We start from the raw sequence: 27,813 nt of genomic DNA on the forward strand, positions 1-27,813 counted from the left end.
CATATATAGAAAAGCACAGACATTACTCTGCTGACAAAGGTCCATATAGTCAAGACTATGGTTTTCCCAGTGCTTACGTACAGTTGTGAGACCTGGACCATAAAGGAAGGAGAACACCAAAGAATTGATGCCTTCAAACTGTGGTGCTGGAGAAGACTCTTCAGAGTCCCTTGGAGAGCAAACTGAACCAGTCAATTTTAAGGGAGATCAATCCTGAATATTCACTGGAAGGTCTGAAGCTAAAGCTGGAGCTCCAGTATTTTGGTCAACTGATGTGAACAAATGACTCATTGGAAAAGTCCCTGATGCTGGGAAAGACTGAGGGTAGAAGGAGAAGAGGACATCAGAGGATGAGATGGCAGGATGACATCACCAAAACAATGAACATGAACTTAGGCAAACTCTGGGAGATAGTGAGAGACAGGGAGGCCTGGTGTGCAGCAGTTAATGGAGTTGCCAAAAGTCAGACACAAATGGGAGACTGAACAACAATAAATGGATGTAATACAGTAAAAATTTTTCGATTTCCATTTATATCAAAAATCTTTTCTCCTCTTCAGTTTTTCCTTTGTGTATTAGTAGAAAAAGAATGAAAGAGTCAAATATCATAATCCCATAACTCAGTCTGTAACACACTTCTGTTCATCTCTATATCAGTTTCTGTAGACTCTATTTGTATTTTATCTACTCCATGACAAACATTTCAACAAATGTATATCTCACAGGAAATCTGTACACTGGTGTTCTAGAAGATGTGAAAGGAAAAGAATGTATTACTCAGATTAACTTTCAAGTCACTTTAATTCAGAAAATATTTACCTAGTAGTCTAGGTGCTAGACTCTGCTGATTACAATTAAAAATACCAAACCAAATTAGAAAATTATTTTTCTTTTATATTCTCTCATGCATATAATAAGGTTACTGTATCTTTTATTTTTAGGAAGATCTATGAAATAGTAGCTGATTTAGAATTTTTACATAAGAAATAATCTTTAATCCAAGTAATCAGGGCTTCCCTGATAGCTCAGCTGGTAAAGAATCTGCCTGCAATGTGGGAGACCTGGGTTCAATCCCTGGGTTGGGAAGATCCCCTGGAGAAGGGAAAGGCTACCCACTCCAGTATTCTGGCCTGGAGAATGCCATGGACTGTGTAGTCCATGGGCTCACAGAGTTGGACACAATTGAGCAACTTTTCACTTTCACTTTCTATCTTTAATTCAAACGAGTATGTAACATTGTACATTTTCACTTGTTGAAAGAAGTTCAGTAGGGTCTCTGCAACAGGTATCATTTCTATCTACAGGTACTAATACTAAGAACACCATGCATACTATTAGCTCCTTTAATGTTAAAACTGCAACTTTTTGGTGAGATGCAATAGGAGTAAATGGAGGTTTCTTTTACTCAAATACACAATAGCAATAGAAAATTGATCTGTATAAAGTAATTTAAATGGCTGCTATATACTAACTTTGAAGACATATTCACAATTCAGACTCTAGAAAACAAAATGTTTAACAGTTTATGATTTTAAGATGGTAGATTTTTTAATTTAATGTTTTAGATGTATTCATTGTCATAAAATATGGAAATTCTTTATTTCCATAAATTCTGGCTCGATCACTGTTATTATATTTTATCAAAGATATTTTAAATTTGGCTATAACTCTTTTTGGTATTAGAAAAAAAGAAAAATAAAAGTCAAATAATACATAGCAGCTGCTGCTGTTGCTGCTAAGTCACTTCAGTCGCGTCTGACTCTGTGTGACCCCATAGATGGCAGCCCACCAGGCACCCGTCCCTGGGATTTTCCAGGCAAGAACACTGGAGTGGGTTGCCATTGCCTTCTCCAATGCATGAAAGTGAAAGGGAAGTCGCTCAGTCGTGTCCCACTCCTAGCGACCCCATGGACTGCAGCCCCCCAGGCTCCTCTGTCCATGAGATTCTCCAGGCAAGAGTACTGGAGTGGGGTGCCACCACCTTCTCCAGTACATAGCAGACTTGCTCTTAAATGTCTGATTTCCCAAACAATGACTTAACTAGCACACTGGGAAAGACAACTTTACCCTTCTGACTCTCAGTTAACTACCTGTAAATGTAATACTATGTCTTCTAAATTTGTTAAAGGCTCAAGTAGAGATCATCTAGTATCTTAAGGAATGAATAAATAGTTTTGTTCTTCCCTCCTAAATGCTTTGTATAAAAATATATTTATTTTAAAAATATTTAATGGGAAAAACCATGAGTAATACTAAAATTATTAACATTAGAAGAAACTTCATTAGGTACTCTGCACTTACCAAACTTTTTGGTTTGTAAACTCCTAGAAGATTTGACTTCTAGGCTCATTACTTCCTCAAATTTTACACTTCAACAATAATGAACCAAAATGGTTGAATGTCCCTGAATACTTGTTATTTTCAATCTATATGCTTATTTTCTCTTTCTGTATTCTCTTTTAACTCATACCTCAAAACTAGCCTAGATGTCTACCCTCTCTTTAAAGATTTCCCTAGTCTCCTTTCCAAGACAAAGAGAGTGAATCATTCTGTTCTTCTCCTAAAATTCAAGCCATCAAAAAGTGACAACATCAGAATCGGAGAAAATAATAGTAAACGAAGCAACAGACAAAGAACTAATCTCAAAAATATACAAGCAACTCATGCAGCTCAATTTCAAAAAAATAAACGACCCAATGAAAAATGGCCCAAAGAACTCAACAGACATCTCTCCAAAGAAGACATACAGAAGGCTAGCAAACACATGAAAAGATGCTCGACATCACTCATTATCAGAGAAATGCAAATCAAAACCACAATGAGGTACCATTTCATGCCAGTCAGAATGGTTGCTATCCAAAGTCTATAAGCAATAAACGCTGGAGAGGGTGTGGAGGAAAGGGAACCCTCTTACACTGTTGGTGAGAATGCAAACTAGTACAGCCACTATGGAGAACAGTGTGGAGATTCCTTAAAAAACTGGAAAGAGAACTGCCATACGACCCAGCAATCCCACTGCTGGGCATACACACTGAGGAAACCAGAACTGAAAGAGACACGTGTACCCCAGTGTTCATCACAGCATTGTTTATAATAGCCAGGACATGGAAGCAACCTAGATGTCCATCAGCAGATGAATGGATAAGAAAGTTGTAGTACATATGCACAATGGAGTATTTTTCAGCCATTAAAAAGAATACATTTAAATCAGTTCTAATGAGGTGGATGAAACTGGAGCCGATTATACAGAGTGAAGTAAGTCGAAAAGAAAAACACCAATACAGTATACTGACACATATTTACGGAATTTAGAAAGATGGTAACGATAACCCTATATGCGAGACAGCAAAAGAGACACAGATGCATAGAACAGTCTTTTGGACTCTGTGGGAGAGGGCGGGGGTGGGATGATTTGGGAGAATGCCATTGAAACATGTATATTATCATATATAAAATGAATCGCCAGGCCAGGTTTGATGCATGAGATAGGGTGCTCGGGGCTGGTGCACTGGGATGACCCAGAGGGATGGGATGGGGAGGGAGGTGGGAGGGGGGTTCAGGATGGGGAACACATGTACAATCGTGGTGGATTCATGTCAATGTATGGCAAAAACACTATAATATTGTAAAGTAATTAGCCTCCAATTAAAATAAATATATATCAAAAAAAGTGACAACAGACTTCAAGGGAAATAAATGAAATATAAATAAATCAAAGACATTGAAACAATGGTGTAAACTCTGTTATATTATCTTGATGTAAATCAAGGTAAATTTTGGCTATGAATGACAGCCCAAAACTGAGTGGCTTATAAGACAGAAGTTTATCCCAACCAAGACAAGGGTATAAGCAAGTCAGAGTGGGCAAGGTGACATACTGAAGTTATCAGGGGCTTTCAATCTTACTGCTTTGCCTATTCTGAATTTGTGGTTTTCCCTTGTTGTTCACTTATCAGATCCATGTATCAGCAAGTATAGAGGAAAGGGGGAAAAGAAGGCATACCCCTCTTCCTTTAAGGCTACTTTCCACACAAGCTGCACACAGTCCTACTTCTTATGTATCTCTAGTTAAAACAGTCACATGACCACATTTAGCTGTAAGTGAGACTGAAAGTGATAGTTTCATTCCAGGTAGTAATAGGCTGGGAAAAGATTAGTAGATGAGGAAAATCGATGTTAGGGTACCACAATCAATCATTTCTGGGCTTGGTTATATATTATCTACGGTAGGTACATAACTGACATTTACTAATTAACACCAATATTTCTAGTAGTGTGTATGCTATAAAATTATATAGTAATTTCTTCTAAATTTCAATTTTTAAGTTAAATATTTATATTGGTAGAGATTAATCTCTGTGAAGTTTAAATAATATTCACAGTAAAATTACCAACAGGAAAAAGAAATTTCAATAAAAACAGAAAAAGCTACTTCAATTATTATAAAAGTTGCTTTGTAACAGGTTATTAAATATGAGTCAAATGTTAAATAAGAATATTTAAAATAAAATATACCCTTGTATTAATAAAACTACATATAAACAAAATTGCATGTAAATGAAACTGCATGAATACTCTTAGAGAAGATAGAGGATTTGGGGAGATTTGGGAAGAAAAAAGTCCATCAGTTAGTTTATTGTATCTCTTACAAACGCTGTTTAGAGATTTTTAATCAAGTAGAGTGATCACAAAACAGAAGTAAAAGATAGAATAAAGAAAAACCAGGTTTTGACTTTTGGCAAGTAACTTTACAGATGATGATGACTATTATAAGGGGTCATAGAATTCACCACTTCAGTCTGGGTTTTATGCTTCTGTAGTAAGCATTTTTTTCATTTAATATTCACAACACTCCATTAAACATTATTCCACTTTAAACAGAAAAAATAACAAACTGGAACTTAGACTATCTAACTGACTCAAGAGCAAAATAGCTATATTAAATATTACAGCACAAATGTAAAGGTTTTTCCGACCCAATTCCTCTTCTTAACCATTATGCAAGCCACCTAGCTTCAAACTCTTGGATGTTGGTTTTGTCATTTGTTACATAAGGGGAATTTAGCACAACCTAAAGATCCAACCAGTCTATTCTAAAGGAGATCAGTCCTGGGTGTTCATGGAAGGACTGATGCTAAAGCTGAAACTCCAGTACTTTGGCCACCTCATGCGAAGAGTTGACTCATTGGAAAAGACTTTGATGCTGGGAGGGATTGGGGGCAGGAGGAGAAGGGGACGACAGAGGATGAGATGGCTGGATGGCATCACAGACTCGATGGACCTGAGTCTGAGTGAACTCTGGGAGTTGGTGATGGACAGGGAGGCCTGGCGTGCTGCAATTCATGGGGTCGCAAAGAGTCGGACAAGACTGAGCGACTGAACTGAATTGAATTGAAACTGTTCTAAAGTTAATTCTGGTCTTTTAAGATGTTGGTATTCTAATGAGGTCTGACACCCTTCCCCCACTTCCCAAAAAGTCACATAATATCAACAGATCTAATCAGCTTCTTTCGTGGATCTTACGTGAGTCAACAAAGTTATCATTTCTATATATAAGGTAGAAAGTAAAAATCCATATATTAAAATGAACAGATGAAAAGACCATAGTGTGGAAGTAAGGTAAACTTGGATAGATTCTTCTTCTTCATAGCTGATGTCTTACCCCTTCTCATATCAATAAAAGAGCAAACCAAAAAGTTAAGAGAGAGGAAAGGTAACTAATATTTATAAAAATCCTTTTAAATATATGCATAAATTATTTTGTGAAAATACTGAGGCACAAAGAGGCTGACTTACTAAAGGTCATATACACAGTATACATACAGTGACATCAGTACTTGCACTTGCTCTGGTTCTAAAAGTTAGGCTCTTTCCTATTTAGCTTGCTTCCTATGGCTCAATTTTGGACATTCATATATTAATATCCTTGTTTCAGTTTTAATGTAAGAAAACTAAAGATAATCTTTTTTCAATGATCCAATGAAATTGAGAGTTGGAATTAGAGAGTTTGACTATGTTGGAGAAGACTCTTGAGAGTCCCTTGGACAGTTGGCAATTTAATCTCTGGTTCTTCTGCCTTTTTAAAATCCAGCTTAAACATCTGGAAGTTCACTGGCAAAATTAAAAGATGCTTGCTCCTTGGAAGAAAATCTATGACCAAGCTAGACAGCGTATTAAAAAGCAGAAACATCACTTTATCAACAAGGGTCTGACCAGTCAAAGCTATGGTTTTTCCAGTAGTCATGTGTGGATGTGAGAGTTAGACTATAAAGAAGGATGAGGGCCAAAGAATTGATGCTTTTGAATTGTGGTGTTGGAGAAGACTCTTGAGAGTTCCTTGGACAGCAAGGAGATCCAACCAGTCCATCCTAAAGGAAATCAGTCCTGAATATTCATTGGAAGGACTGATGCTGGAGCTCCCATATTTTGGCCACCTAATGCGAACAACTGACTCATTGGAAAAGACCCTGATGCTGGGAAAGAATGAAGGCGGGAGGAGAAGGGGACGACAGAGGATGAGATGGTTGTATGGCATCAACTCAATGGTGATGAGTTTGAGTAAACTCCGGGAGTCGGTGATGGACAGGGAGGCCTGGTGTGCTGCAGTCTATGATAGGGTTACAAAGAGTTGGACACGACTGAGCGACTGAACTGAACCGAACTGAAAGATACTCTGGCTTCCCAGGTGGTTCAGTGGTCAAGAATCAGCCTGCCACTGCAGGAGATAAAGGAGACACAGGTTCGATCTCTGGGTTGGGAAGAGTCCTTGCAGAAGGAAATGGCAAACCACTTCAGTGCTCTTGTCTGGGAAATCCCATGGATGGAGGAGCCTGGCAGTCTACGGTCCTTGAGGGGCGTCACAAAGTGTCAGACATGACTGAGTACACACACACACAAAGATACTAATTTAGTTCTTTGTGGGTATTTATGACTACTAACAAAACATTTTGCTGGATACAATTAGAAAAGACATATTAAAATATGCATTTATTAAATACATATTTAAATATGCAAAATACAGGGGAATATATGTTATCAGTTACATAGGAATAATAAAAATTGAGTATAACCAAACAACTAAGTAGAGAGAGTTATTTTCAATTAGGATGATTAGGGAAGGCCTCAGAGAGATGATTACATGTGTACAAGACATTCAAGAGGAGGTTTGATTTCATCAAGAGCAATAAAATCCTGAAAAAGAAAAAGAATATTCTAGGAAAAGGGAATGACATGAATGTAAGTATGGAGACAAAATGTATATTCAGGGTGGAGTATGTAGTCCACACTGTGTGGAATGTAGGGGTCTTCTTCTTGAATAATAAGATATTTGTCTGGGAAATATGTTACAGCCAAACTGAGGAGGGGTCTTGAATACCAAGTTAGAAAGTCTGGATTTGATTATACAAGAAACAGAAAGTCACTAAACATCTTCAAGTAGAGAAAGAGTTAGAGCATGCTTTAATAAAATTAAACTGAGGACCACATATGTATAGGCTTCAGTAAATTACTGATGGCCAGGAAGAAGAGATAGATCATTTACAAGATAATGACATTTCAGTGGAATCTACTGGGTTGGCCAAAGATGTTATGGAAAAACCTGAATAAACTTTTTGCTGAATCCAATAACACAGAGCTTAAAAACAGAAATTCTCCTGAGTTCTGAAAATTTCTGAAGAAAAAATTATATATATAAGGTGTATATTATATAATATATAAATACTTAGTACAGCTTCAGCTCTGAAAAAATCTATAATATCCCCATTTCAACCACAATCTTATCTCCCTAACTAGTCCTTTAATCTCTCCATTTTCTTTGAATATATCAGGCTTCCCCTGGTCTCATTTTATTTCAGTCCCATGGTCAACACTTGAACTACTCTCTCAATACTTTCAGCCTGAGTCAGTGTTGAAACCTACCCACTCTTCTTGACTTAAGGGGCTAGAGAAGGCTTCACAACCTTGACATTATAAGAAAGGGTTTCTGTTATCAGGTACTTATGAAACTCTCATGTGAATACTTAGTTTTTAACTTATTTAACATCTGATAATGTTAAATCTGAACACTACCTCTCTTCCTGAAATTCTTGAATTCAAGAATTCAAATTCTTGAATTCAAACAGTTGCAATTAAATGTTCTCTTAACATTATTCTAAAAATGTACTGAGGGTCAGCATTTTTTAATTTAAAAAATACCTTTTTCATACAATGTTAATTTTAACTTCCTTGATTGTAAAACACTAGATGCAAAACAGAAGGATGCTACAGAAACATGTTAATATTTTGCTGTAAACCATTAGTTAGGGCCATAAATTTCTGATTAAGAAAAAACCAACAAGCAAAGAGCTACAAATCAGAGATATTTAAAATGCTCCCTTAGGAAAATGAATGAACACACCATAAAAATCTGTAGACTCAACAATGATGATAAAGCCTTTAAAAATACAATAACAGTTCTTTCTGGACTCTGAAAAATGTTAAATTTAACAAATGAACCAGTTTTCAAAAAAAAATGTTAAAACAAAAGATTATATATATACAGATTAACATTTCTGATAATTACTGCTTCTAATGAACAACTACAATAGGATTAAAGAAGCAGACTCACTGAATAAATAATATACTCAATTTTTTCCTCTGTTATTTAAAAGGCATTTTATAAAATGCTATAAAATTTCATTACTGCAATTCAGATTTTATTAGTTAGAATTTTCTAATAATATACATCAAGACTTTGGATAAAGTTTTTCTTTATGTAGCATATTTCCTTATACACAGTAGAAATTAACATTTTAAAATTAAAGGGAAAAGTATCTGTTTCTTAAGAAAACTATCCTTTTGAACAACTCTCCATATTTGGAAGACTATACATCAATGAAAATTTTAATAAAGAAGTTTAAGAATCCTTTCAAGAATGCTGTTTTCACAGTCCTTTGTAATATGTGACTGCAGTCCCAAGTAATTTTATTTTTATAATCTTTTTCCTCTCAAATATTTCGTACCATATTTTATAAAAACAAAACTAAAAATGATGATTCAGGTTGTGATTATGATTCACACTGAAATATGTATATATAATGGGGCATATAATCTCAGTTATAAATTAAGGATAATTTTCATTTAAAGTGTTTAAAATCATTTAAAGAACTATTTAAATAACTATAGAGTGTGAGATGTGAATTATTAAATGTAAATATTCAACTGGCTGTTGAAAGAAAGAGTAACAATTAAAAATTATAAATATTTTCTAACTTAATTCTCATTCTCAGAGAAAAGGAAACATCTTTAAAAGTTTAATTATCGTTTTAGTCTTACTGTGATCAATGTGGTCAATCTTGTGACATCACTGTTGAGAAATCTGTAATAGGAAAACAGAAATACATTCAGCTGAATCATACTTGAGTAAGTAGTTTCAAAAACTAAAAACTTTGTTTAGAATATTTGTCTGTCATGATGCCATAAGGTATTCTAAAATTATCAGGAAAAGTACAATTCAGTTCAGTTCAGTTCAGTCGCTCAGTTGTGTCCGACTCTTTGAGACCCCATGAATCGCAGCACGCCAGGCCTCCCTGTCCATCACCATCTCCCAGAGTTCACTCAGATTCACGTCCATCGAGTCAGTGATGCCATCCAGCCATCTCATCCTCTGTCGTCCCTTTCTCCTCCTGCCCCCAATCCCTCCCAGCATCAGAGTCTTTTCCAGTGAGTCAACTCTTCACATGAGGTGGCCAAAGTACTGAAGTTTCAGCTTTAGCATCATTCCTTCCAAAGAAATCCCAGGGCTGATCGCCTTCAGAATGGACTGGTTGGATCTCCTTGCAATCCAAGGGACTCTCAAGAGTCTTCTCCAACACCACAGTTCAAAAGCATCAATTCTTCAGCACTCAGCCTTCTTCACAGACCAACTCTCACATCCATACATGACCACAGGAAAAACCATAGTCTTGACTAGACGGACCTTAGTTGGCAAAGTAATTGGCATGACACAAATAAGCATAAAACACCTAGAGTTTATTTATAGGCCATTATTTCTTATTAGCATGGCAAATTATGTTTCATTTGTAATCAACAACACCCCAGAGTAAACATATTAGTAAATAAACAATAGGTCACTTGGGTTAGTTTTGTTTTCAAATATTTACTAAGAAGAGAATCACAATGTCTTAAATATACTGTAAAACAAATGACAGATAGGTATCCTTTTTTTTCTATGATTAGATCAGCTGCTCAGTCTATGCCCAAAACATGATCTACTACTTATTATCAATCAACAGGAGAAATTGCATTGCAGGCAGATTATTTACCAGATGAGTTACCAGGGAAGCTTAAGAATACTGGAGTTGATAGCCCAATATCCCTTCTCCAGGGGTTTTCTGATCCAGGAGTTGAACTGGCCTCTCTAGTACTTCAAGTGGATTCTTTACCAGCTGAGCTACCAAGGAAGTAATTTAAGGTGAGCTTTTAAATGTTTAGTGTTTGAAAGTAATACAACATTAATGATGTTTTAAGATTCATAATTAGCTTTCATTACTATTTCATTCCCTCATAAGAATTCCTTCAAAGTAGGAAAGAGGTATTTCTCATTATACACTCAGGAAAACAGACGTTGGAGAGGATACATGACTTGCCCAAGCACACAGAACTGAATTTCCCTTGGTTCCTTTTTCTGTCTCACACCTCCCACCCAATGCATCCTGCCAACCATTCTTCCTCATTCTGTCCTTATTACTGCTCTTTACCTCACTAGTTCAAGATATTGCTCTCCTATATACTATTCTAGTCTACTGTCCTTAACTCAGCGACTCAAAACTGTCCAATGGCTTTTCCATCAATTAGGATATAATCTGTAATACCTACCATGGCCTATTAGTCTCTCTGTCACCTGGTTTCCTGACTACAACTTCTGTCACTCTCTCCTCACTATGTTCCAGTCACAATGACCTTTTTGATATTCCCCAAATATACCAAACCTGTCCCTCTTCAGGGCCTTGACATTTGCTTTTCTCTCAGCCTGGAGCAATTGTTCCCTGTATCTTTACAGGACTGGCTTTCTTACTTCATTCAGTTTGATAAAAATGTCAGTTCCTCAGAGAAGCCTTCTCTTACCATCAGAAACTGTTTTTCAGCTGCCAGCTCTGTAAGAGAAGATCATGGGAACACTAGTATAATAGCTGGAACCCAACAACTACTCAAGAAAGAGCTGCTGAATGAATGACTGAACAATTACTTATTGATTTCTTACTGCATCTAGCACTATGCCCAGAGGGACATATAAATAAAAATGCTTACAATTTCTATTTAAGAAAAATATGCCATAACAACTTTGTATGCATTTTTAAAAATCACTGCAGGGAGAATTTGGGAAGTTCAAAAAAAAAAAATGGGCAAAGCAGAAAGTGGTGGGAAAGTGGGTACAATGAGTTACAGGTGTGACATAATGACGGTCTGGACAGTGAAGATGAGTACAGACAGAAAGGGAAACCCAAGCAACATCTTACATGGAGAAATAAGAGGAATTCACGCTAAACTAAGTACAGGAACAAGGACATCAGAGAATGAAAGATTATTGGGGATACAATGAAAGAAATCTGCAGTGGTGGAGTAGAGTGACTTTCATGTTGGACAATAAATAAACCCAATGTTACTAAAGGCTATTCAAATGGAGACATTTCTCAACAATAGATAGAAACTGTGACTTAGAATAGTCCAAGATTTAAAAAATGAGTCATATAAAAAAGTACAATTCAAGCCAAGAGAGTGGATGGGTTCACCAAGGAAATGAATATAAAGTAAAGACAGACCATTAAGCAGAATTTGGGGAATACCTATAAATAAGGCTTGGGCTTCCCTGGTAGCTCAGCTGGTAAAGAATCCACCTATAATGCAGGAGACCCTGGTTTGATTCCTGGATTGGCAAGAGCTCCTGGAGAAGGGATAGGCTACCCACTCCAGTATTCTGGGGCTTCCCTGGTGGCTGAGATGGTAAAGAATCTGCCTGCAAAGCGAGAGACCTGGGTTCAATCCCTGGGTTGGGAAGATCCCCTGGAGGAGGGCATGGCAATCCACTTCAGTATTCTTGCCTGAGAATCTCCATGGACAGAGGAGCCTGGTGGACTGCAGTCCATGGGGTTCCAAAGAGTTGGACACGACTGAGCGACTAAGCATGCATAAGTAAGGTTCACAGGAAGCAAGAGAGGTGAAAATGTCTTGTGTTTTGTTATTTTTTAAGTTCAAGAAATAGAGAAATGAAAAACACACTGAAGGCAAAAGAGGAAAGATTATCAAGGTGGAGAACATGTTAGTTTTAAATTATGCATGGATGGATAAGAGAATATAAGACAGGAAATTTATTCTCTCTGAACTACCCATGCTTCCACCATATCAAATCAGATCAGAAGCATATAGATGGAACATTTTACTCTCTGAATCCAAAGACCTGCCTTCAGGGAACTCCTTTATGCTTTCAACTTCAATGAATACCAAAAAAACAAGCTTGTGATGGTAAAGAGTCAATACAAAAAGTCTTATGAAAGAACCAATTATACTTTACACAAAACTCTAAATTTAAAAAGATATTAAATATTTTTAAATAGCTACATTCAAATAATATAAGTGAATAAAAAGATAAATGTTCCATTTTATTTTTTTGGAAAAAAAAACAAGATAATTAAGACTAAATCTACAGTGTAAAATGCTACTTGATTTAAAGTCCTAATCCTCAAAGTATAAAAACCTAGCAGAGACATTCTTTCATCATGGTAGCAATTTTTACACATAACTTACCAGGTATTTGCAAATACATGAGGAAAAAACATTTGAAATTAAAACGACACTAGAGGATAAAGCCAGACAAAGCTTCTAATAAAAACCCTGGGTGGCTTTTATAACCAAGGAAAAGGTAATTTTTTAGAAATCATCTTAACACTAGGAAATATATTCAAATTAGACATATTATAAAAAAGTAGCAATACATTTTATGAAAACATAATTCAACTAATGTATTGGTTATGTACTTTTCCCCTACAAGCCACCATTTTGGTAAATACAGAGAAAATCTCAACTATATTTACCCTCAGAAAACATCTAATAATGTTAAAGTGTGGGAAAAGAATCTTAAGTTACAATCATGTTTCCATTAATTAGGATGAAACTATTTTTCTTCTTTCTCTGCCCCAAAATGGAAAAAGTCTTTCCTTATGTAACAAATTTTAGCTTTACCTTCACTTGATAACCCTACCTTAAGTTTCAATATACAAAAAAGTTAGGATATTTATCCATACTTAACTAACCCTTATTGGAGAAGGCAATGGCACCCTACTCCAGTACTCTTGCCTAGAAAACCCCATGGATGGAGGAACCTGGTGGGCTGCAGTCCATAGGGTCACAGAGTCTGACTCAACTAAGAAACTTCACTTTCACTTTTCACTTTCATGCACTGGAGAAGGAATTGGCAACCCACTCCAGTGTTCTTGCCTGGAGAATCCCAGGGACGGCGGAGCCTGGTGGGCTGCTGTCTATGGGGTCGCACAGAGTCGGACATGACTGAAACAATTTAGCAGCAGTAGCAGCAGCAACTAAGTCTTATGGCAAAAAGTGAAGAGGAACTAAAAAGGCTCTTGGAAGTGAAAGAGGAGAGTGAAAAAGTTGGCTTAAAATTCAACATTCAGAAAACTAAGATCATGGCATTTGGTCCCATCACTTCATGGGAAATAGATGGGGAAACAGTGGAAAACTGTCAGACTTTATTTTGGGGGGCTCCAAAATCACTGCAGATGGTTGCAGCCATGAAATTAAAAGATGCTTACTCCTTGGAAGGAAAGTTATGATCAACCTAGATAGCATATTGAAAAGCAGAGACATTACTTTGCCAACAAAGGTCTGTCTAGTCAAGGCTATGGTTTTTCCAGTGGTCATGTATGGATGTGAGAGTTGGACTGTGAAGAAAGCTGAGTGCCAAAGAATTGATGCTTTTGAACTGTGGTGTTGGAGAAGACTCTTGAGAGTCCCTTGGACTGCAAGGAGATCCATCCAGTCCATCCTAAAGGAGATCAGTCCTGGGTGTTCACTGGAAGGACTGATGCTGAAGCTGAAACTCCAATACTTTGGCCACCTCATGCAAAGAATTGACTCATTGGAAAAGACCCTGATGCTGGGAGGGATTGGGGGCAGGAGGAAAAGGGAACGACAGAGGATGAGATGGCTGGATGGCATCACCAACTCGATGGACATCAGTTTGGGTGAACTCCGGGAGTTGGTGACGGACAGGGAGGCCTGGCGTGCTGTGATTCATGGGGTCGCAAAGAGTCGGACACGACTGAGCAACTGAACTGAACTTACTGAAAAGATTTAAAGGAATAAATGAATTTAAAAATCTGACATTTTCTCATCCTACTCAATCTGTACACAGAAATATATGCTGCGGGCGTGCATGCTGTCGCTTCTGTCATGTCCAACTCTGGGCGACCCCATGGACGTAGCCCACCAGGGTTCTCTGTCCAAGGGATTCTCCAAGGCAAGAATACTGGAGTGGGTTGCCATGCCCTCCTCCAGGGGATCTTCCTGACCCAAGGATCAAACTCATGTCTCTTATGACTCCTGCATTGACAGGTGGGTTCTTTACCACTGTGTTAGTTGCTGAATCGTGTCCAACTCTGCGACTCCTTGGACTGTAGCCCACCAAGTTCCTCTGTCCATGGAATTCTCCAAGCAAGAATACTGGAGTGAGTTGCCATTTCTTTTTCCAGGGGATCTTCCCAACCCAGGGATTGAACCTGGGTCTCCTGCAATGCAGGCAGAGTCTTTACCATCTGAGCCAGCAAAAGTCCATCTTTACCACTAGCACCTTCATTTAAAGTATTAGTCACCAAAATATTTAATCATTCATCTATAAATCAATTTAATGTTTTCTCTGTATTCTATGTTCTTTCCAAGGTGTGGTTATATAATAAAAATTACCTCTAAAATATATAAATGAAAAGTAATCTCATAAACCATATGCTACTTGGAGGCTATTTCAGTGTTGTAAACTTGTATTGTAGCATGGAAAGTCTGCAACTATCATTCATTTTTTAGAGGATCACAACTATGCAGAATTTGGCATATGTTTCTAAGGTTAATAACAAACTTTATAAAAATCTAAACATGTTTCTATCATCATCTAGCTCTTTCAAATCCTATCATTATTGTTCCTTTCTATTACTTGGGGAAATTATTTGGTAGGAAAAAAATCACATACTTTGATAAGCAATACTTTGGAGGGAAATGATATTATAAATAACAGGGATCTATAATCTGAGAAAACTGGTAAAAATGTGATCTACCACTAGTGGAACACAGTACCAATATCCATGGGATGTGGTCTCCACATCCTACAGATAAGGGAAAGTACTGACTGTACTATGCTACTTTATATAAGAGACTTGAGCCTCCATGGATTATGATATCCATAACAAGTCCTAGAATCAATTCCCCACTGATATCATGGGACAACTCTATTCTATACAAAGCTGTCCAATGAAACAATGCAAAATGAAAAGTTTAATATCTGCACTGTCCAATACCTAGCCCATAGCCAAATATGCCTGAGTACTCGTGATATGGTTAGTGACTTTTAAATATTAATATAAATTTAAATATCGACATGTAGCTACTATCATATTAAACAGTACAACTAGGCATTTCTGAAACTATACTAAGATCAAAGTGTAAATGATCCTTCTAAAATATGTGAAAATTTATTTTCTTTTTTTTTTTTTTAGACATAACCCTCAACCATGTTGGATAGGATATGTTCCATTCAGGGACATTGCTCCAAATTTGGAGACAAATTATCTTCAAATAACTTTCAGGTTTATGTTGAGTGGAAAAGAAGGTCTATTTTATCGCAGAATTCTTGATGAATCATATTGCCTGTAAGAGGAAATAGTCTTGGGTTTTGGAGAGCTGAGTTTTCAACCTCTTTAAATTTAAATCTAAATCAGCTGGGTAGATGTGGTTTACTTCATTTATTCATGCACTGTTATGACTAAAACCTCAACCAAATTTAGAAAAAAAGAAATTCATTTTATTAACAATTGTAATAGTCCTGATCCTGGGAACTTGACAACAATTATTTTCCCTCTCTTATTATGTTTTAAGAAAAAAATATGAGCAAGCCTTAACAAAAAGACCCATGTAATATGGTATGCATGACAGAAGTCTGCTGTCTAATCTAGAGAAGACATATAAATAGAAGATTTTATATAACATGAATAGAAGTTTTGTTAAGTAGTTTTGTCAAATTATGAAAACACCAATCAATTTAATACTTGAAAAGCAACAAAGCTCTGAAGTGATAGAAATCATTTCCTGATCTGTACAAACAGTGACTATGGTGGTGTCTGGCTAAAAGTTGTTTTCCTGATTTAGTGGGGGGAATATATCAAAGGTAGAGAAAGGAAAGAAAGCAAGCAGCTTGAACAGATAGGACCAATTCCAAGCAGTGTTTTGGAGCATAATATTCACTGAATAGGCTTTCCTATTGGTTGGTTCAGTGGGAAAGAATCTGCCTGGATGTAGGTTCAGTCCCTGGGGTGGGAAGATCCCCTGCAAAGGAAATGGCAACTCATTCCACTATTCTTGCCTAGAAAATCCCATGGACAGAGCAGCTTGCTTGAGCTTCAGTCCATCACCATGGGGTCAAAAAAGAGTCAGACATGACTTAGTGACTAAGCAATAACAACAAATTCAGTGAATGCTTTCTGTCCTCAGCTTCACCTGTAAGTATAAACAGGGTATTCAGTAAAATATTAGATCTCCGTCTTCCTTTAATATTCAGAGAAGTTGTGAAGGCCGGGGTTTCAGTGATTTCTGCCACTGCACATTAACCCATGTACATTAATCCAGTCCCTCCTAGACACCAAGGGATGACTGTAATTCAATACCTGCTGTTGGAAATAACCAGAAGCCCACTCTCTACTCTAAAGATACCAGGAAGTTCAAAAGTGATAACACTATAGCCTCCCAAGAGCGAAGTCTGGAAATACAGCCAATGAGAGTTCTCAAATTTTTATTTATTGGCTGTGCCAGGTCTTAGTTGAGCCTTGCAAACTCCTAGCTGTGGCATGTGGGATCCAGCTCCCCTAGCAGGGATTGAAACCAGGCCCCCTGAGTTGGGAGCATGAAGCCATAGTCATTGGACCACTAGGGAAGTCCCAGTTTCTCATTTTCCACCAAACTTTGTCATATCACAACCTAAAACAAAGTGAGCTTCCCTTCTGCTCTAATTATTAAAGAAAACCAAAAGCAAAAACAAAATATGTTGTATTATTCTTTAAGGTTTTAAAGAGATGATTTACCACGGTTCTAACTTTTTGTCACTCTTTCCCATACTACTTCTCTCTTCAGCTAAACAAATACTACTTTAGGTAAAACCAAACATGAACAGATGGCATTTTAAAAAGCACTTCTTGGAGAAAACTCTAGTTTGAAAAGATACACGCACCCCCATGTTCATAGCACCATTATTTACAATGGTCAAGACATATTAGCAACCTAATGGACAGATGAATAGATAAAGATGCAGTACACATACACACAATGAAATATTACTCAGCCATAAAAAAAATGAAATAATGCCATTTGCAGCAACATGGATGGACCTAGAGATTATCACAGTAAGTGAAATGAGACAGAAAAAGACAAATAATATATCATATCACTTCTATGTTGAATCTAAAAAGAAAATGATGCAAATGAATTTATGGAACAGAAAGAGACTCAAAACAAACTTATGGTTGTGCTGTGTGAGATGTGCTAAGTCGCTTCAGTTGTGTCCAACTCTTTGTGACCCTATGGACAGTAGCCTTCCAGGTTCCTCTATCCTTGGAATTCTCCAGGAAAGAATACTGGAGTGGGTTGCCATTTCCTACTCCAGAGGATTGGGAAAGATGGGACATGGATATTTTAGGAGTTTGGGATTAACAGATACACACTACTATATATAAAACAAACAAATAACAAGGTTCTGCCATATAGCACAGGGCACTATATTCAATATCTTGTAATAATCTATAAAGGAAGACAATGTAAAAAAGAATATATATGGATACTTTGCTGTATACCAGAAACTATCACAATATTATACATCAACGATGCTTCAATAAAAATAAACATAAAATAAATCAAATTAAAAAGCATTTCTTGTATTATCAATGATTTTACATTTCTTATGAAATAAAATTACATTTATGGAGCTTCCTTGGCTGCCTAGGGGTTAAGATTCCATGCTCCCAATGCAGGGGGCCCGGGTTCAATCCCTTGTCAAGGAACTAAGATCTCGTGTGTTGCATGATGTGACCCAAAAAAAAAAAAAAAATTAACTTCCATTAATTACTAAAATAAAAGAAATAATTTTACTATCCTTACTACAAAAGCTGTCACTCTCTAAAAATATATCATGTCCTTCATGTGCAACACTTGTCCTTAATGTTCTGTGTGACTGAAACCTCTCTAAAAGGTATAATTCTCATAGGTTAACTCACAAAACTTTTAAACAACTAACATAAGCCTTATTACAATAAAGTTTAGCTAGAGCTCAAATACTGGAGATGGAAACAGCAACCCACTCCAGAAGACGGGGGAGCCTGGTGGGCTGCCGTCTATGGGGTCGCACAGAGTCAGACATGACTGAAGTGACTCAGCAGCAACGGCAGCAGCAGAGCTCAAATAGTAACTTCATAATCTTGCTGATAATAAAATCCATGAAACAAAATACAACTGGCTATTAGATTTGGTGAATTTTTTAAAGCATATACAAAGCAGGATCTTTTTCTAAAGTTTACCACCCTATTGTTTCAACACTAATTAATACTTCTCAAAATCTTTACTCTCTAGTTCATGGGTTTCTGCTTTAGGGGCATAAATGGGCACCCAGTAGAGGAAGAAAGTGGTAAACAGGTGTTGAAATATCTTTGAGGCTAGTATATATACAATATCCAAAAATGAACTAATCACTTAGGTGAAGTAATATAATGCAGGGCTTCATTTAAGAAAAATTATATGCTGTTTTGGCTATATTTTTACTTCTCTAAGTTCTTTTTTTTCTAGGGAATTCAATTCAAATTTCAGCAACAGAGAGGTAAAGTTTTTGAAGGATTACTATTAACTAAAGTAAAATACATTATTTAAAATTATGGGGAAATTTTAGTTTTTATCAAAATTAGAATCCATCTTAGTCTTGTCAACAAATGCCAAATCAAAATTTTCCACTGATAAAACTGCCTTGAAAAAAACCACCTCACTTGAGCAAGCCAGCAGTCAAGAAAAACACAAACATAGCTCTATAAGGGTTTCATATACTATAGCTAAAAGACTTAAATGAAACTATTCCATCCCAAACCTTTAAATATCCAATTCAAATTAAGGCTATTAAGACTTGGTACAGCAATTAAGCAATTTAACAACAACAACAACAAAAAAAATATTAGATACAACCACCAAAGTTGCCATCACTAATACATAACTAAATTTCAGATAACATAAATTTTACTCTTCTCTGTTAAAAGAACTTTGCTGTGAATACTTAGGGATATTAAGTAATCATTACTACTATTTCATTTTTTCTGAGAACTCTTAAAATGATTTCATTAAAAAGAAATCTGGTCTAATGGTGTCAACAAAATGTTATATTACCCTGGTCTACTTTTAGAATTTTGGCATACATACATAAGATAACTTAGGCAATCTCTTAGTACTTCAGTTTGCCATACCATAATTATCAACTTCATTGGGATGTTGTGAACTTTTACTTAATTGTGCTTATAAAACTTTTTGAGGTACACAGATGAAAGAGAGGTATAAGGCTCAGATGCAATTACTGCTATGTACTTGATGGGGGGGGAACCACTTAAAAGCATTTAACAGTAACAACATGGATGAGATGGAGAATACTAGGGGAGGAAAAAGTTTGGTAATGGTGGTCGTGATAGAAAGTGCAATAAGGATGTAGAAGCAGCATATATGAATAACACTTTGAAGGAGTTTTGCTATTAAAAATTGTAGAGAAACAGCACTGTCGCTTGAGGGGGATGTGGGATCTTGAAAGGTTTTGTATTAAAACAGAGGAATACTACAGTAAGTTGATATGCTGATGAGAAGGATTTAGGGATGTAAAAAATGCTGATAGGGAAAATTACAAAAGCAAAATCAATGATTACTAAGCACCTAGTAAATGTATAAATCTGTTCATACTGCTGGAAATGCAAGAACAATAAATATAAGATATGAACTAATTTAATAATTCTATGGCAACTATATTAAAAATCACAGGGGAAGACACTTTCTCCTTTCTTTTACGCTCAGTCGTGTCCAACTCTTTGAGACCCCGTGGACTGTAGCCCACCAGGTTCCTCTGTCCATGGGATTCTCCAGGCAAGAATGCTGGAGTGAGGTGCCATTTCCTTCTCCAGGGGATCTTCCCAACCCAGGGATCGAACCCAGGTCTCCTGCATTGCAGGCAGACGCTTTAACCTCTGAGCCACCAGGGGAAGACACTAACATATAATTAAATTAAAACTTCTTTAGAAGCAATATTATTTGTAACAGAGGCTGTCAGGCTAAAAATATGAAAGCAATGTTGACAAATTTTATTATGTGATAGCAATGTCCTTCTAAACTAAACGTGCAGTTTCACAGGATAGAAATAATGCCATACACAGCTCCTATTTGATTATGCACACTGAGGCTTAAATAGGATCAATATTAGACAAAAAGTAAAGCCAGCAATTTCAAAACACATATCCACTATACTTTCCTTTTTCCCTCCTCTGTATTGACCCATTTCCATTTTTGGATTTCTAGCACCACTCTATTCTATTACTTATCACTCTATTCAAAACTGAAAGCACTTCATATTATCAATCAATTATACAAATGTTTATCATTTCCAAAGTTCCATTCTTTCTGCCTATTAATTGTTGTTTTTCTTCAGTCACCAAGCTATGCTCGACTCTTCACGACACCATGGATAGCAGCATGCCCGGTCTTCCTGTCCCCCACCATCTCCTGGAGTTTGTCCATTTTCCCTTGCCTCCTTAAAAAAGTTAATTTGAAAGTTATAAAGACAATTACTAATTATATACTAGTGTAAATTAATGTAGATAAGTTGCTCAAACACATTTGCATTTCAGGCTTTCTTCCCTCTAATCACAGCATCCTTCATATCTGTATATTTTCATATTGTGACCTAGTCTAAAATATGAAGTAATATACTAATTAGGTACATAATATTCATAATAAAAATAAGAACTTGAGAATGAGAAAAGTTAAGACTGGGCCAAGAGGTTAGTTTCAAAACTGCAAGCCATAAGGCCCTGTACTCTGTTACTGAAGGACGAAACATATGTCTTTCACTTTCCTGGTAACCAATGCAAAGATAAAATGACTGTCATAAACAACTTTTGTTTGTATGTATATATTATTCACAGTATTTATAAAGTGAAAAGAAATTATCTTAAAGAAAGCACAGCTGTTTTTTCTTACTGTGACCTGAGGAAAGTCATTCTATTGAGCAGTCAAAAATATTCCAGCAATAAGCAAAATAATGAGTTTTCAAGGACTATTTCTTTTTTTAAAATTATTTATTCATTTATTTACTTTTGGTTGTGCTGGGTCTTCGTTGCTGAGTGCTAGCTTTCTCTAGTTGCAAGGAAGAGCAGGGTCTACTCTTCATTGTGGCACGTGGACTTCTCATTGTGGTGCCTTCTCTTGTTGCAGAGCACAGGCTCCGGGCAGGTGGGCTCAGAATTTGTGGTGTGTGAACTCCAGGGTTCATGGGCTTCCACAGTTGTGGCACAGGGGTTTAGTAGCCACATGTCACTGACTCGACTGTGGGCTCACACTTGTTGTGGCACATAGGTTTTAGTTGCTCTGCAGCATGTGGAATCATTCCAGACCAAGAATCAAACCCAGGTCCCCTGCATTGGCAGGTGGATCCCTATCTACTGTACCACCAGAGAAGTCCCTGAAGGGCAGTTTCTTTTTACTTCCCTCAGAGACTGGCCTTTGGCATCATACTAGAAGAGCATTTAAGCACCTAAAGCAATATGGTTCAACAATGTCACACGAGTCTAATAAGAGATGAACTATACAGAGTGGTATTCTTCATGTTTTTCTTTTCCCAAATATTAAAATTTTAGAAACCACAATGAATTTTTTAGACAGATAAAATTTATGTAACAACAAAATTTGCCATTTTAAACTATAAAATTCAGGCTTTAGTATATTCACAATGTTGTACACCCATCACCATTATTTAATTCTAGAATATTTTCATCACTCCAGAAAAGACACCATACCAATTAAGTACTCATCACCCATTTTGTTCTCCACTCTCCCTCCCAGCCTCTGGTAACCACTGATCTGTCTCTATGAATTTGCCCATTCTGGACATCTCATACAAGTGGAATCATATAATGTATGACGTTTCCCGTCGGCCTTCTTTCATTTAGCATAATGTTTTCACAGCTCATCCATATTGTGACTTATGTCAGTACTTCATTACCTTGTGTGGCTGAATAATATCCCATTATATGCACACTTTATTTATCCATTCATCAGTTAATAAACATTTTGGTTGTTTCTACCTTGGGGCTATTATAAATAACACTATGAATATTCATGTACAAGTTTTTATGTGGATATAAATTTTCAGTTCTCTTAGATATATACCTAGAAATATAAGTTGGTCATATGGTAGCTCTCTGCTTACCTTATTAATTGAAAAACTATTTTCCAAAGTAGCTGCACTATTTTTTACATTCCCACAAAGAGTATATGAGACTTCCATACACTCCAACCTCGCCAACACTTATCTTTCATTGTTTCTGTCTTTTTATAGTTCTCTTAGTAGATATGAAGTATTATCTCATTGTGTTTTGATTTGCATTTCCTGATGCTGTACACCTTTTCAAGTGCCTACTGGCATTGTATACATTCTTCAGAGAAATGTTAAAATCTTTTGCCCTGTCTTTAATTGGTTTCTTTATCATCTCTGCTGTGGAGTTCACACTATGAACACTGTTGTGTTCATAATGAAATTTTAAAGATTGTGATCTGTTACCAGTTTTTAAAATGAGTGACAAAACATAAAAGAATATAATTTGTGGAAATGAAGATTGCAGATTAAAACTATTAACACCTGGTAGCAGAAAACACATCTTGATATTATAAGGATCTACTGTATAACATACATCAATGTCAACACTAAATCCTTTAACTGCTTGCAAATTCTCTTCCTCCTCAACATCAAATGTACTACTACGTAGTTAATAAACAGTTGATATCCATAAGGAAGCATATTGTTTTAACATTCACAAAACCTGGCAACTGTTAAATAATCAGAAAATAAGGTAGATATTAAAACAGTTTGCAAGAGTTCAAAAGAAAGTAACAAAAGAAATAGAGTTTGAAAAGTAAAAGCACATAAAACTTGCATGTTCACTGAGTTCTTATGCAGACTGAAAAGCTTAAAAAAATAAAAGTTCTCCTGGAGCTTTAAAGGCAATGTTAGTTTGATTTATCCAGCAACATTCAAGAACATGCCAATCCCTATATAACTCTGTTCTGAGTAGGTAACATTTTTCTTTAAAGTTCTAGGAACAGAATGGGCTTACCAGGTGGCAAGGCAGTAAATAATTCATCTGCCAATTCAGGAGACTCAAGTTCGATCCCTGGGTCAGGAATATCCTCTGGAGTAGAAAATGGCAACCCACCCCAGTATTCTTGTCTGAAAACTTCCAAGGACAGAGGAGTCTGGTGGGCTACTCTGTGAAGCCACAAAGAGTCGGACATGACTGAGCACTAAGGACAGCATTATGAATAGGAAGGAGTAAGTACCTTACTGATCATTAAACTAGTTAACCAGATTCAGTCACCAGTTGGAATGTATAATAAAAAGGATGGTGAAAGCAACACTTTTGAGTTAACTGATTGTGAATCTTAGGAGCTGGAATTTTAAGCAAACACTGAATTTGCTAGGAGAAGAGGACAAGATTATGCAAAGTTGCTAAGCATCATCACTTGAATATTTTTGTTGCTGTTGTTCAGCCACTCAGTCATGTTCGACTGTTTGTGATCCCATGGACTGTAGCACAACAGGCTTCCCTGTCCTTCATCACCTCCCGGAGCTTGTTCAAATTCATGTCCATTGAGTCGTGATGCCATCCAAACATCTCATCCTGTATCATCCCCTTCTCCTGCCTTCAATCTTTCCCAGCATCAGGGTCTTTTCCAATGAGCCAGTTCTTCACATCAGGTGGCCAAAGTATAGGAGCTTCAATGCAGCATCAGTCCTTCTAATGAATATTCAGGACTGATTTCCTTTACGATGGACTGGTTGGATCTCCTTGTGGTCCAAGGGACTTTCAAGAGTCTTCTCCAACACCACAGTTCAAAAGCATCAATTCTTTGGCCCTCATCCTTCTTTATGGTCCAACTCTCACATCCACGCATGACTACTGGAAAAACCATAGATAGCTTTGACTATATGGACCTTTGCTGGCGAAGTGATGTCTCTACTATTTAAAGTGTCTAGGTTTATCATAGCTTTTCTTCCAAGGAGCAAGCGTCTTTTTAATTTTATTGCTACAGTCATCATCTGCAGTGATTTTGGAGCCCAAGAAAATAAAGTCTGTTACTATTTCCATTGTTTCCCCACCTATTTGCCATGAAGTGATGGGACTAGATACCATAATCTTAGTTTTGTAAATGTTGAGTTTTAAGCCAGCTTTTTCACTCTCCTCTTTCACCTTCATCAAAAGGCTCTTTAGCCCTCAATATCTAAGTTTTATTAAATATAATTTTAATTGACTACTGTCATACTAAATAAATTTTATTATGCTATTTCCTCTTTTTTCCTTACATTAGGGTTCCTATAACCTACTCCCTAACAATATTTGGAATGCCAGGCAACACTTATCAAGTAATAATTAAATATACATCATCATAACTCATAACAAGTAAGTGGTGTCTTATATCTCTAACATATATTTGTGACATTATCAGTGATACATAATCATTACATATTAATACCATTCAGCTTTGTCCTCAAAACAACTTAAAAATATGGTTTAAATGAAAAATAGATTCTTGTTCTTAAAACTGCTAGTGAATTAAAGAAACCTAAAATTGTAATATATATTTCAAATATATAGCTGCCTTTAGTTTCTAACAATTATGAAGTTAGCTATTCAGAATGAAATGATGACTATTTTTAGAGCAATTCAAAGACTAACCACCGGCAGGCTTCCCAGGTGATGCTAGTGGTAACAACCCAACTGCCAATGCAGGAGACATAACAGAGGCCAATCGATCCCTGGGTCGGGAAGATCCCCTGGAGGAGGGCATGGCACCCCACTCCAGTATTCCGGCCTGGAGAATCCCATGGACAGAGGAGTCCGGTGGGCTACAGTCCCTGGGGTTGCAAAGAGCTGAACACGACTGAAGCAATTCAACACATATGCATGCACAAAATATGTGGCCTGTGGTCTTCCTATTCCTATAATATATCTAAACAAAGGGGCAAAAACAGACTTACCGCTAAACTTCTGTAATCATATACTTCATTAGCAAGTTTTCTAATATGAAGCAGAAATAGTATAATAAGATGCAAATCAATGCCTGCTCTTTGAAACAGCTGGATTACTTAAGAGTTTTTAAAATAAAAATATTTAAAATTCTCGTGATAAAAATGTATTTTTTGATTCAAAATTTAAACATAATTTCATGTGTCTATTTGCTTTACTGTCATATTTTTTAAATGTATGTAATTAAAAATGTCATCATTTAAAGCAATTAATTCCTCTGGGAGATAATTTTTTGGTTATCTACCTTATTTCAAAGAAGCCAGATGAATACATATAGATACAAAAAAGTTCCATAATAAAGTAATAGGCATTATATAGTTTCTAATACACATATAGGTTTTCAATACACATCTGTTAAACTAAGTTGAGTATTTTATCTGTCTCATCTTCCTATGAGGTGCAATAACCAGTTATTTGGAGGATAAAGGTACTGGCTCTTTGGTTTAAAACTTAAAATGTGCTTACTTAGAAGTCAACTTCACTTTAGAAAATGGGCAATTTCATTCCAGCATTTTAAAGAAAATTTCACTGCATAGAAAAGGACAAGAGGTTTAAAACAAAACAAAAAAAAAGTAGAATATTACTTTATTTGAAAATCTCCCCTATATACCACCCTAAGGGGATGGTGATTATGTGTGTGTGTTCTCAATCCCGTGGGATTCTCTGACCCCATGGACAGTGACACCACTTTAAATTACCTTCTTTCTGTCATTTATGCCAGCAGGACATTTCTTACTCTTTGTCTTTCTGTCTTCTTTCCTTTTGTCAAGTAAAAAGCAACTTCTTCCAGAAACCCTTTTCTAATTCTGTCATCTACCTTCAACCCCAGTTCCAACTCCCAGCACTCCTTGCAGCCTAGATGAGTACGGTAATCTTAATATCCAGGAAGATGTGGTACATATAAGTACAAGAGATAAGACTAACTTATCTCATATTGTTAGGAATTTTTTTTATTAGTACATATCCTTTCATTAGAATTCAAGTTCCATATAAACAATGGTTAGGTCTAATATATGGTCTTCTCTGGTACGTCAGTGGTAAAGAACCCACTTGGCAATGCGGGGGACGTGGGTTCAATTCCTGGGTCGGAAAGATCCCCTGGAGAAGGAAATGAGAACCCACTCTAGTATTCTTGCCTGGGAAATTCCATGGACAGAGGAGCCTGTTGGGCTACATACAGTCCATGGGGATGCAAAAAGAGTTGGACATGACTTAGTGACTAAACAACATCTAAAATATAATAGATGTTTGTGGTATAACAACAAATAAACATTTAGTCTATCTCTAAGAATGTCATTTCTAGCTGGCATTGAAAGTGAGGGCAGTCTTATGGGATAGAAACCTCAATCTGTGGAATCTGTACTTATGAATAGTTTGTGTATAAATGAATTAAATTCCTGGAGACCCAGTTGGTACTGGAAAATTGGAGAATGCATTGTTTTTTTTTTTGCGGGGGGGGGGGTGGTGTGGAAAAACAGGGTTTCCCTGGTGGCTCAGTGGTAAAGACTCTGTTGGGCAATGCAAGAGACACAGTATAAATCCCTGGTCCAGGAAGATCCCACGTCCTGGAGCAAGGAAGCCTGGGTGCCACAACTTCTCAGCCTGCAAAGCAGAGTTCACGAGCCACAACTACTGAGCCCATGTGCTGCAACTACTGACGCCCAGATACCTAGAGCTGAGCTCCACAACAAAAGAAGCCACCTCAATAAGAAGACCGCGCACCACAACAGAGAGAAGTCCCTGCTCACTGCGACTAGAGAAAGCCTGAGCAACAGCGAAGAACCAGCATGGCCAAACATAAATAAACTAAATTAAAACAAAAAACACCAACAATTATACTCAATACATTTCCGATGGACCAATGAAGGAGTGAAAACCAAATAAAAAGGAAGTAAATAACGCATTTATTAACATGTATAGTTATTTTGTGTCACTTTTTACAGTTTAATTTTCCTTTTTGCTATTCCTTTATAACCAGTTTTTCCACATAGACAATGTTTGCTTTTATCATTTATGTTTGTTTTAATATAAGCACTTTCTTTTAAACTGATTATTACTTTCAAATTTACCAAAAGTTATACCAAAACATATTATCAAAAGCAAAAATCTGATTCTCCTTTATGAAAGAGAATTTACCATGGGTTAAGTCTGACTTACCTACCTTTTATATTATTTATCAAAAGCAACTTAAGAA

At 36.6% G+C, this 27,813-nt stretch overlaps 1 protein-coding gene across 18 annotated transcripts in view; it reads right to left on the reverse strand.

Moving 5' to 3' along the window:
• The window catches only part of BAZ2B (bromodomain adjacent to zinc finger domain 2B), a 323,345-nt gene that overhangs the window by 234,686 nt on the left and 60,846 nt on the right, over nucleotides 1-27,813 (reverse strand). For all 18 annotated transcript variants that reach the window (XR_005719073.1, XM_040229153.1, XM_040229156.1 and 15 more), the window contains exon 2: nucleotides 9,313-9,355. The gene's annotated coding sequence lies outside the window, so the exon portion shown is untranslated. The remainder of the gene's footprint in view (nucleotides 1-9,312; nucleotides 9,356-27,813) is intronic.

Source organism: Oryx dammah, unplaced genomic scaffold (genome assembly GCF_014754425.2).
Source record: "Oryx dammah isolate SB20612 unplaced genomic scaffold, SCBI_Odam_1.1 HiC_scaffold_27, whole genome shotgun sequence".
Taxonomy (NCBI): domain Eukaryota; kingdom Metazoa; phylum Chordata; class Mammalia; order Artiodactyla; family Bovidae; genus Oryx; species Oryx dammah.